This window comes from Eleutherodactylus coqui, chromosome 11 (assembly GCF_035609145.1).
Source record: "Eleutherodactylus coqui strain aEleCoq1 chromosome 11, aEleCoq1.hap1, whole genome shotgun sequence".
Lineage (NCBI taxonomy): Eukaryota > Metazoa > Chordata > Amphibia > Anura > Eleutherodactylidae > Eleutherodactylus > Eleutherodactylus coqui.
In genome coordinates, this window is record NC_089847.1 from 129,198,258 (window position 1) to 129,207,862 (window position 9,605).

Sequence of the window (9,605 nt, forward strand, 5' to 3'; positions counted from 1 at the left end):
CATGACACCCGCACGGCTCCCTGCGATCTCATTGCGGTGGGCCGTACGGGACCCCCAAACATCGTTTGGCGGATTTAAATGCCACTGTCAGAATTGAACGTCCCATCCGTCTGGCACTCGCTATCATGCCTTGTCCGATAACCCACGTCACCTTCCCATGAGCCGCTGGCCGGTGTTCACCGTCAGAAGATAACCCCTCACAACGTATACGGGTGCTGGCGCCCCCAAGTGTCACCAGAGGTAACGCCCCCTCCTCGATCTACATACTGATGTCCCAAGGCGTCTGATACGTTAGGGCTCAGTCATATCAGCTGCTGCATTCATTTCCATGGGGCGACGCTCAGCAACCAGCGGCTTCATTCCCCCCCTGCACTACAGAAATGGGTAATGGGGGGGGCAGTGCCCCATTCTCAGGATCAGTGAGGGTCTCAGCAGTCAGACATACAATTATCAGAATACCCCTTTAACTGTTGGCACAACACACTCAGGCAGCGGCATTCCCATCATCCCCCACACCCAGGTACGCCCATCCGATGTGAAGATGGAGTAGTGGGATTTGTCACCCCATAGAACGTTCTTCCATCGCTCCACTGTCCAATGACGACGCTGCTTGCTCCATTGTAGACGGACGATGCATCGTCTTTGAGAGAACTCGTCAGACATTTGCAGGATGAATATAGGGAAATACCAGCTGAAGTGTATGAGAAGTTAGTAGAAAGTATGCCAGAGAGAATATCTGAAGTCATTGAAGCCAAAGGAGCCGCACTAAGTATTAAGAGATGGAAATAAATACTACGGAAGCAGCAAATGTTACCTTGATTATGATACAACGTTATTAACCCATTGTTCTCCTAACACAATGAATCCCCTTGTAACACAACTCAAAGTGTAAACAGACCACCCTGACAGCACGACCCACCGCCATATCACATCGCGGTTAGGGTGGCAGCTAGAGATGAGCGAACCTACTCGGCCACGCCCCTTTTTCGCCTGAGCGCCGCGATTTTCGAGTACTTCCGTACTCGGGTGAAAAGATTCGGGGGGCGCCGTGGGTGAGTGGGGGGTTGCAGTGGGGAGTCGGGGGAGAGGGAGAGAAAGAGGGCTCCCCCCTGTTCCCCGCTGCTACCCCCGCTCCGCCACACCTCCCCCCGGCGCCCCCCGTATCTTTTCACCTGAGTACGGAAGTACTCGAAAATCGCGGTGCTTGATCGAGTAATTACTCGAAACGAGTAGGTTCACTCATCTCTAGTGGCAGCACATAAGCGCAAAAATGCTCGCCACAGCGCAACGTATTTGTACATGTTGGATGAGCTACATTTGCGCACACTGGGCCGGCTCACATGGGCGCGACACGCCCTTTCCGTGGATTAAAGAGCTATTTCGCCTAATTAGATGTATTCTTTTCTCCACGGTTTCGCGCTTTTCCTTGCATATTTGCGCACCTCCCATAGACCTCTATGGCGACCTTTTGTGCGCAAAACGCAGGAAAATAGAACAGTTCCTGCTATTTTTTTGCGCACAGAACACGCTCATGAGAACGAACCCATTGAAATCAGTAGATTCGATCCTCTTATGGCATCTTCACACGACATCGTATTTGCGTGCGCAAACACCACAATGTGTACTTGTGATTCTCGCTACGTGTTACTTTTGTCACCATCTGCAGAGGGTGAGATACAACCACGGTTTGTAAACTGGCATCAGGTTATGGGGAGGATTTGGTTGTAATCGCCAAAATACCCCAGAAACTCCCTTATTTGGGTTTATTGCTTTGGGGCAAATACTTGAGCGGAGATTTCTTTTTCACCGCACCACTTTCTGATCTCCACTAGGTGGCGCCTTCTCACTACCTTCCTATAGACCTGACAGCCACAGATGCTGAGGAATTGCTCCACTTCTTAGTTGTACTGCAGATACGCCAGATCACTACTTGTATTCACTCGTCGCGGTCATATTGCATTATTTACTCAGTTTCTAAAAAGTTGAGGCGAAATTTCGGCATTTTGTTGTGATTTCATAAAAATCGTTGCACCATGAAGGTAACGTGAACATATCGGCCTGATATTGCGCTTGACCAAAATGTAATTTTCACAATAATGCAATGCATTTGTCATTAAAAATCGGATCGCTTCACTCTTCACGCGCGTATTTCACCAGCCTGAAAGGATTGCAAGTGTTTTCCATAGACTTCAATGGGAAAAACCGTATCGCACCTGCATGCACATAACATGACATGCAATTTTTTCCAAGATCCCAAAGGAAACAACAGGCGATTGTTCCCGCGGAAACACCCAAAAATATAACGTGCCGCAATTAGCATCACTGCGAGGAAAAAAATGACTTGTGTGAATAAATCCATTCAGAAGAAGGGGCTTCATATTTAGGCACGTTTCTTGTTTGTGTGAATAAGTCCTAAGAGGTTTGTCCGGGCGCGGAATGATTTTTTAAACACGGGTGCAACTACCCTGTTTCCCTGAAAATAAGACATACCCTGAAAATAAGACATAGCATGATTTTCCAGAATTTTTGAGGATGCAAAATGATTTTTCAGGCTTTTTGAGGATGCTTGAAATATAATCCCTACTCCAAAATTAAGCCCTGCTAACAGTTAATTAAAAAAGTCAATTTAAATAGTGTCCAGGCAGCTATACATGTAAAAGTTAAACCTTTTTGAACAAAAATTAATATAAGACACTGTCCTATTTTCGGGGAAACACGGTATGTTAAAACACTAAAAGTAGCTGTCCTCAGCCGTTCGTTCCGCCGGCGATCCAGCGCTACTCCGGGGCTTTGTTAACGAACGGCTACCACCTGACTGCTGCAGCCAATCAGAGGAAGCAGTGGTCAGGTACCGTTCTCCTGGCATCACCGCTCAGATGTTGGGAGCCACAATGGCAGGAAAAGGGCACCTCACCATTGCTCCTTCTGATTGGCTGCAGCAGTCAGGTGGTAGCCATTCATAAACATAGACCAGGAGCAGCGCTGGATCAGGAGCCGGTGAGGACGACTACTGCTCATCAAAGGCAACATCAGCTAAGAAGAGCTCCCTACAGCCATCAGCCTTGGTCAGATCCAAACCTGCAACTTCAGCACTGCAAGGCAGCAGAGCTAATGACTGAGCCACCATACCTGAGAAGAACAACCTCCATGCAGATGTTGTCCATAGTCAGAGGTGAACCTAGAACCCCGCTGTTATACGGCAACTCTGTTAGCCACTGAGCCAACCTGCTGCTTCCTTCTCCAGGGGAGAAGAAGAGGAAGGAGAATAATATCTTCTTCGCACCTCTTCACTTTCTTCTTCTCCTTCTTTAGGTGAAGAGGAAGAAGGAGAAGAAGAAAGAAAAGTCATGGTGTCTTAGTCATTACCACTATTACTTGCTGCACTGGGGTCCTTGGCTCAGATTCCACCCAAGACAATATCTGCACGGAGTTTGTATGTTCTCTTGGTGCTTCTTGTTCTCTTCCTGGTGGCTCAGTTCTTTCTTCTGCTACCTTGCAGTGCTGCAGTTGCAGGTTCCCATCTGACCAAGGCTAGTTACACAGGGGCGAGTCCGATATCGGGCCAAGAAGCTTGTCCAGTTAGTGCGCTCACCAACAAGTAGGATCCGCAAGCGTTGTCCATTGGTTTCAATTAGAAACGCCGCAAGCACCTCACACCGTGTGAAGTCTTTTCCGAGGAAACGCCCAAAGATAGAACATACCGCAATTTTTTCCTGCACAGCAATACGGGGAAAAAAAAGCGCTCATGTATATTTTAAACAACGGAGTTTATATTCGTACAAGATCTTCCCGGCCGTGTGAACTTCCCTTCCAGATGCCCTCTGGCCACGATAACAGCGGACTCTCCACTCCGGGACGACTATTCCCAGCTGACAACTTATTACGTAGATCTGCTGCGCTGGAGTCTCCCACGGCTGGAGGAAGGAAGTGGAACCATGATAGTCACACCAGCGATGATCTCTTCCTCATTGCCGGGCAGAGATCTGTATCGGCACAGTGAGGTTTCCACCCACCAGATACAGATCGCTGCCCTGGTTCGTGGCAGGTATTGTCTTCTTAAAGGGAATGTGTCACCAGACAATGACCCCTTATATTATCAATCATATTTTTATGTTAAAAAACTTAATTTTTAGTGATTTTTTAAAAAAATTTTGGTCAAAATCTATATATTTATTTTTTACATTTTTTTAAAATCCTAAAATCCTGCATTTACTCACACCGACCACAAAGCCTAATACGAGTCTGTTACTTCCTGATGTGTAAAGAAAGCTTCACAGCTGTCATCCCACTAACATCACAGGCAGGATTACACTGAGAGATGACAGCTATATACAGATAACATAGGATCCACCATTCACAATAGGTGAAGTCACAGTTCACCTCCTCCCCTCCCTGCACAGGGGACAGAGCATGTCTAGAACAGTACAAATCAGTGGGTTTCCTCCTGTCCATTGTGTGAATGGCCCATCAGGCTGCCATAAAGCAAATCTCTAAATGCTATTAATTGGCACTCAGGCGAGATAGCCGTATAGACACCAAAATGAAAACTCCTACAATAAAAAAAATTCAAACAGATTAGAAAAATGTAATGTGTTCCCTATCTGGTTTTAACTAATAAAAAAAAATTGTGATATATTCCCTGTAAGGGGCTTGTATCAGAATAAAAGTCTGATGGTTGGGGGTCTCCCCCTCCTCCTCGCTGACATGGGGCTCACGGAAACAGTTGGGTACCAGTTGTCAGTATCCCTAAGGCCGCCTGCACACGGGCGGATTAGCATTGCAGAATTCAGAGCGAGTGTCCGCCTCCGGATTCCGCAGCAAATACCTTCCATAGCATGCTATAGCAAATCGCGATTTCATCTCCACAAGCGAAGGTGCAGCCCCCCTACGAAATGTTCTACCCATGAGGTAAACATATGGAATCACAGATAAAGAAGAAAAAAAACTTTTTGGGAGGGGTGAATATGATGAAGCTTCAGACAAAGATGGCTGTCATACAAGTTTTTGCCAAAAGAAATATTAGTTTATTGATAAGGAGCAGCTTGTTCACACGTTTCGAGGCAGATGAACCTCTTCCCCGGTACTTGCTGGGGATACACTGCATGAATACGCTTAAAGACATCATAGGAGAGGAAGTAATAGGTGGGAAGTGGGACATAATTTAGGTATAAAGTAGAAAATAATGAGATTCGGCAGAAAGAATAGAATAAAATAATGTTACGGCACTCTGCCCCCCGAGCGCCAGATGGGGTGCCCTGAACTTCCCGCACCCCACTGTCCCTGCCTACTTGCCTCGGCCCTGGCTAACCCTAGGCGGACAACTGGGCGGCGGTCCCTGTACTGGCTAGGGACCTGGCGACTACCACGATGGAACTAACTAACGGGGGACAGAGTGCCGCCAGAAGAGGCAGGTGTAACAGACCAACAAAACTTACTAGGTAAATCAAGGCTGGAGGTGGAGCTCACAGACAAACGCAAGGATACTGACAAGCAACTAGGGCAGATTGGAACAGACCTGACTAGAGGCTAGCAGAATCAATAACTGGCAGTGAGCTCAGGTCACTGCCAGCCTTTTAACTTCAAGCCCCCGCCCGGGGGCAGAGAGTGGGAGGAGCCAACTCTCCCATTGTGCATAAGGAAGGTGGGGGAGAGCGGGCAGCACCCTACGGGCAGACACGCCCACGCCGCCGCACGCTGGCTTCCCCATGCCGCCGGGAGAGCCCCGACTGCAGAGCTCTGGGACGCCAGAGCTGACATCGGAGCGGTGCGCGCCGGTCGCAGGACCCAGCACCGCCCTGCATGGTAACAAATATATAAATAAGCAGATATATAGTGCAATAATCAGAATCAATCAAATAGCTAGAATAAGAATTCAAAACTGTAGACATGATTCAATTACTAGTGAACACTTTAGAAAAGTAGTGAGCATCAGATATAATATAAGCCTTGTCATGTCATAAAATATGGGAAAAAGCAGAAAAATCTATGCTTTGGCACAATATAGCTGTTACGATCGTGACCAAGAGTACTGGGTACGCACACAGGTTGCACAGTGTTCACACAGGTTTCAGGCAACTGATCCTGAGCTACAAGAAGGATGGCATAGCCCTACCTGAGCGGGGACATTGCCCCAATAAGGGCAGCCCAGCAGTCTTTGGATCTGGGCCCTAGCTGTTCCTAGGAGCCATGCACCAGAACAGGATGCATTCACATGCCACATGACAGGGACTGAACAACAGGACACACAGAGCCAGAATACACAGCAGCCACAATGCAAACACTAATAGCAGATAAGCTGAATATAAATGTGAGGTGCTACTTCGTACATTGGCCAATGAACTTAAGCTGCAAGCCCCAGGAAGGCCTCTCGTATCTTGCAGTCCCTACACTAGCAAGACACATCTACTAGAGGGGCCAACCTAGCGCAGACATAGCAAACAAACTCAGCAGACCAAACTGACAAAATAAACGTACAAACGGACATGAACCGCAAGGCACAGAACACAGATAGCCAGTCACACAGCAAACTTCAACCACCAAGGATTCATGACTTCTCACCCTGAACACCAGGTAGATACTGACCAGGAGCTGGGTTTATATGTGAGAGATTGGCTAGCAGGAAGTACCACACCCAGACAGCTCAATCAATTAACCCTGTGAGGGCTGTGCTGCTAGGAAGCTTACAACTACAGATCCCAGCAGCACACGTAACAATAGCCCAATGCATGGCATAGAAACGCCCTAAATAAATGTACCCATATCTGGTACATATCTATAAATATCTAATTATTGCTACAAGTTGTTAGTATCAGAGACATTCATGAAATCAGCTCTTCACTTCGGGGTGTGCAGTGAGGAGGGGTGACACAGGACCCCAGTTCTCAGGATCAGTGGGGGACTCAGCGGTAAAAAAAGTCTATTCTGGTGCACCCCTTTTAGGGCTCTTTCACATGAGCGCATCAATGCTGATGTGTTTACGCCCGGACGATATATGCGACCATCTGAGCTCTTGGTTTCCGATGCATCAGTTCACACGGCCAAATATACGGCGTGTAAAAATGTCAAACCGTGAAAAAAGATACGCGGCCGAAATATGCGCCGACGCATATACTTTAGGCAAAAAGATAGACCTGGAACTATGTTTTAGCCAATATATACTGGCAGGTCCCATAGACTCCTATGGGAGCAGGGAACAAGGGAGGCACTTCTGCAGCGGCCAACGCTACGAAAAGCTTACAGGTGCCTCTATGTAGGCATTAGAAATCATTCAGAGGATTTAAGCCAAGCGGGGGTTTTCTGGGGCGCAACGTATTTTTTCGCTAGTGAAAAAAAAGTCCTTTCACGCGATTTTACGACATTGGCGAGGAAACATAAAAACGCCTACGCTCGTGTGACAGAGCTCTTAAGGGAATGTTCATAGTAAATGCTGCACACAGAAATTCGCCAGCATGTATAATAGAAGCCGTTAAAGAAATCTCATCCACAGGGTGCCGAAATAATCTGCCACAGGATATGCGCGGCGTGGGGATTTTAGACGTCAGTTCAGCATTGCAATTTATGATATGAATTCTCAGCACAGATTCCGCAAATGAGAGGTTAAAATGTGCGCCAAAACCCACATCAACGTCACGTGTCGTATGCGGATATTGCTGCAAAGTTAGGCCCAATGCACACGGCCGGATTTGCATTGTGGAATCCAGAGCAGGCGTTCCACAATACAAATACCTGCCATAGTACAGAAGAAAAAGCATCCATACAGGTACGCGGCGGTCACCGGCTGGGCACCGGGTCAGATTCTGTTGCAGGATCCGGCATGCGAAATCCGACCCGGTCGTGTGCATTTGGCCTTAGGTGCAAATCCGCACCATATGGGTGGATTCAGATGAGCGTACATACAACTACGCTAGAGCATAGTTGCGTCTAAACAAGGTGAATTTCTTCTCCTTCGCCCACTTTGCGCCAGAGCTCAGGAGTTTGAAAATAACCATGGAGAAATAGGTGCCATCCGATCTTTCCTGCACGTACCACTCAACATGTGCGGGGAACATAGAATCTTTCCTTAGGCGTTAATTGTCAAAGAGCTAGTGTAGTGGCCCAAAGTCTATATTTCTGGCCCCTCCATTAATGTCATACATGTCATGTCTTCAATGTGGATGCACTGTGCAAAGTGTCTTGTCTTCTGTTATGTGTATTGCACAGCTGCAGCATGTGAGAGGTTAATGTCTGAAAGTGGCTGGGATATGTCTGCAAAAGAATCAATTTATGTCCTGTCACGTGGTATGTTAGACCCTATAAATCTGAGTGTCTGAGAGCAGGAAGAGGTCTTCTGTAATCTTCTACGGTTGAGAGAGGAGTGGAGTGCCGGCCACATGGGGGTACCTTCAACCCTCATGTGGTGAAGTGATGGAGGAAGAGGAGAGGTATCCTGAGGCCTGCTATTCCAGGTACCACCTCTAAGGAGCGACTGAAGTGAAGAGTCCGCCGTGCAGAGTGTCTTCAAGTGCTGAGTGAGTGTCTGTGGAGTGCTCCTACCCCCATTCTCCTCTGGAGTGTTCCCTTCCAGGAGCGGTACCTTACAGATAACATGGTCTGTAGGACCGGTGTCAACCTGTGTCTCCTCCCTGACCTCACAGTCTTCGTCTTTCCTGCACTGGCGTGTGTAACGTTGTACTCCAGTAAAGTTCACCGGTCATTGCCCGTTCCCAGTGACTGTGTTATCAAGTTTCAACTGTGTGTGTGGAGTCTCTTCATTTATCTGCCGGGTACAAGCCACAATGAGAAGGAACGGTGGCGTCATGCGTGACAAATCTAAAGTATACTACGCGTATACAGGTAACCGCTGTCCCGGCATTGCCTGGAAGAGGCCTAGCGGTACTTGGGCCGAGGTTGCGTGCGTCCCTCCGGGGAGGAGTCTGGTAGAGCCACAAGTGCCAACTCTACCCTCCCAGCTCCTCAGTGTGGGCCTCGTGTCTAGGTTGGGACGCTACACTAGTGAAAACGAAACCACTGAAATCCATTGAAATCAGTGGTTTGGTTTTGTCCCATTATGCAGCCTTAACTGCAGAAAGGTAGGTGCTGCCCAATCTTTCCTGCAAGTAGTTTATGGGGCAGGTCCTATCTTTTCCCGGCCATACAAGTCATGGCCGAGAAAAAAGGTGGTGAAAACGAAACCACTGAAGTTGTTATAAGGGTTCCTTAATAGAGATGAGCGAACGTACTCATTAAGGGTGATTTCGCAATCAAGCATCGCTATTTTCGAGTACCTGGCTATTCGGGTGAAAAGATTCGGGGGGCGGCGTGGTGGAGCGGGGGTCGCAGTGGGGAACAGGGGGAAAGTTCTCTCCCCCCCCCCCACTCCCCTCTGCAACCCCCCGGCGCCCCCCGAATCTTTTCACCCGAGTAGTCAGGTACTCGAAAATAGCGATGCTCGATTGCGAAATCGCCTTTAACGAGTACGTTCGCTCATTTAACAATAAGTTGATAAAGTATCCCCCTTCTGAGACCCCAGAGATCAGCTGTAATCTATGGGGAAACCTGGTGATAAGTGTCTTATTTCCCTACAGCGCCTCCACAGAGGAAATGAAGCATTACACAGTGTCCAGTTA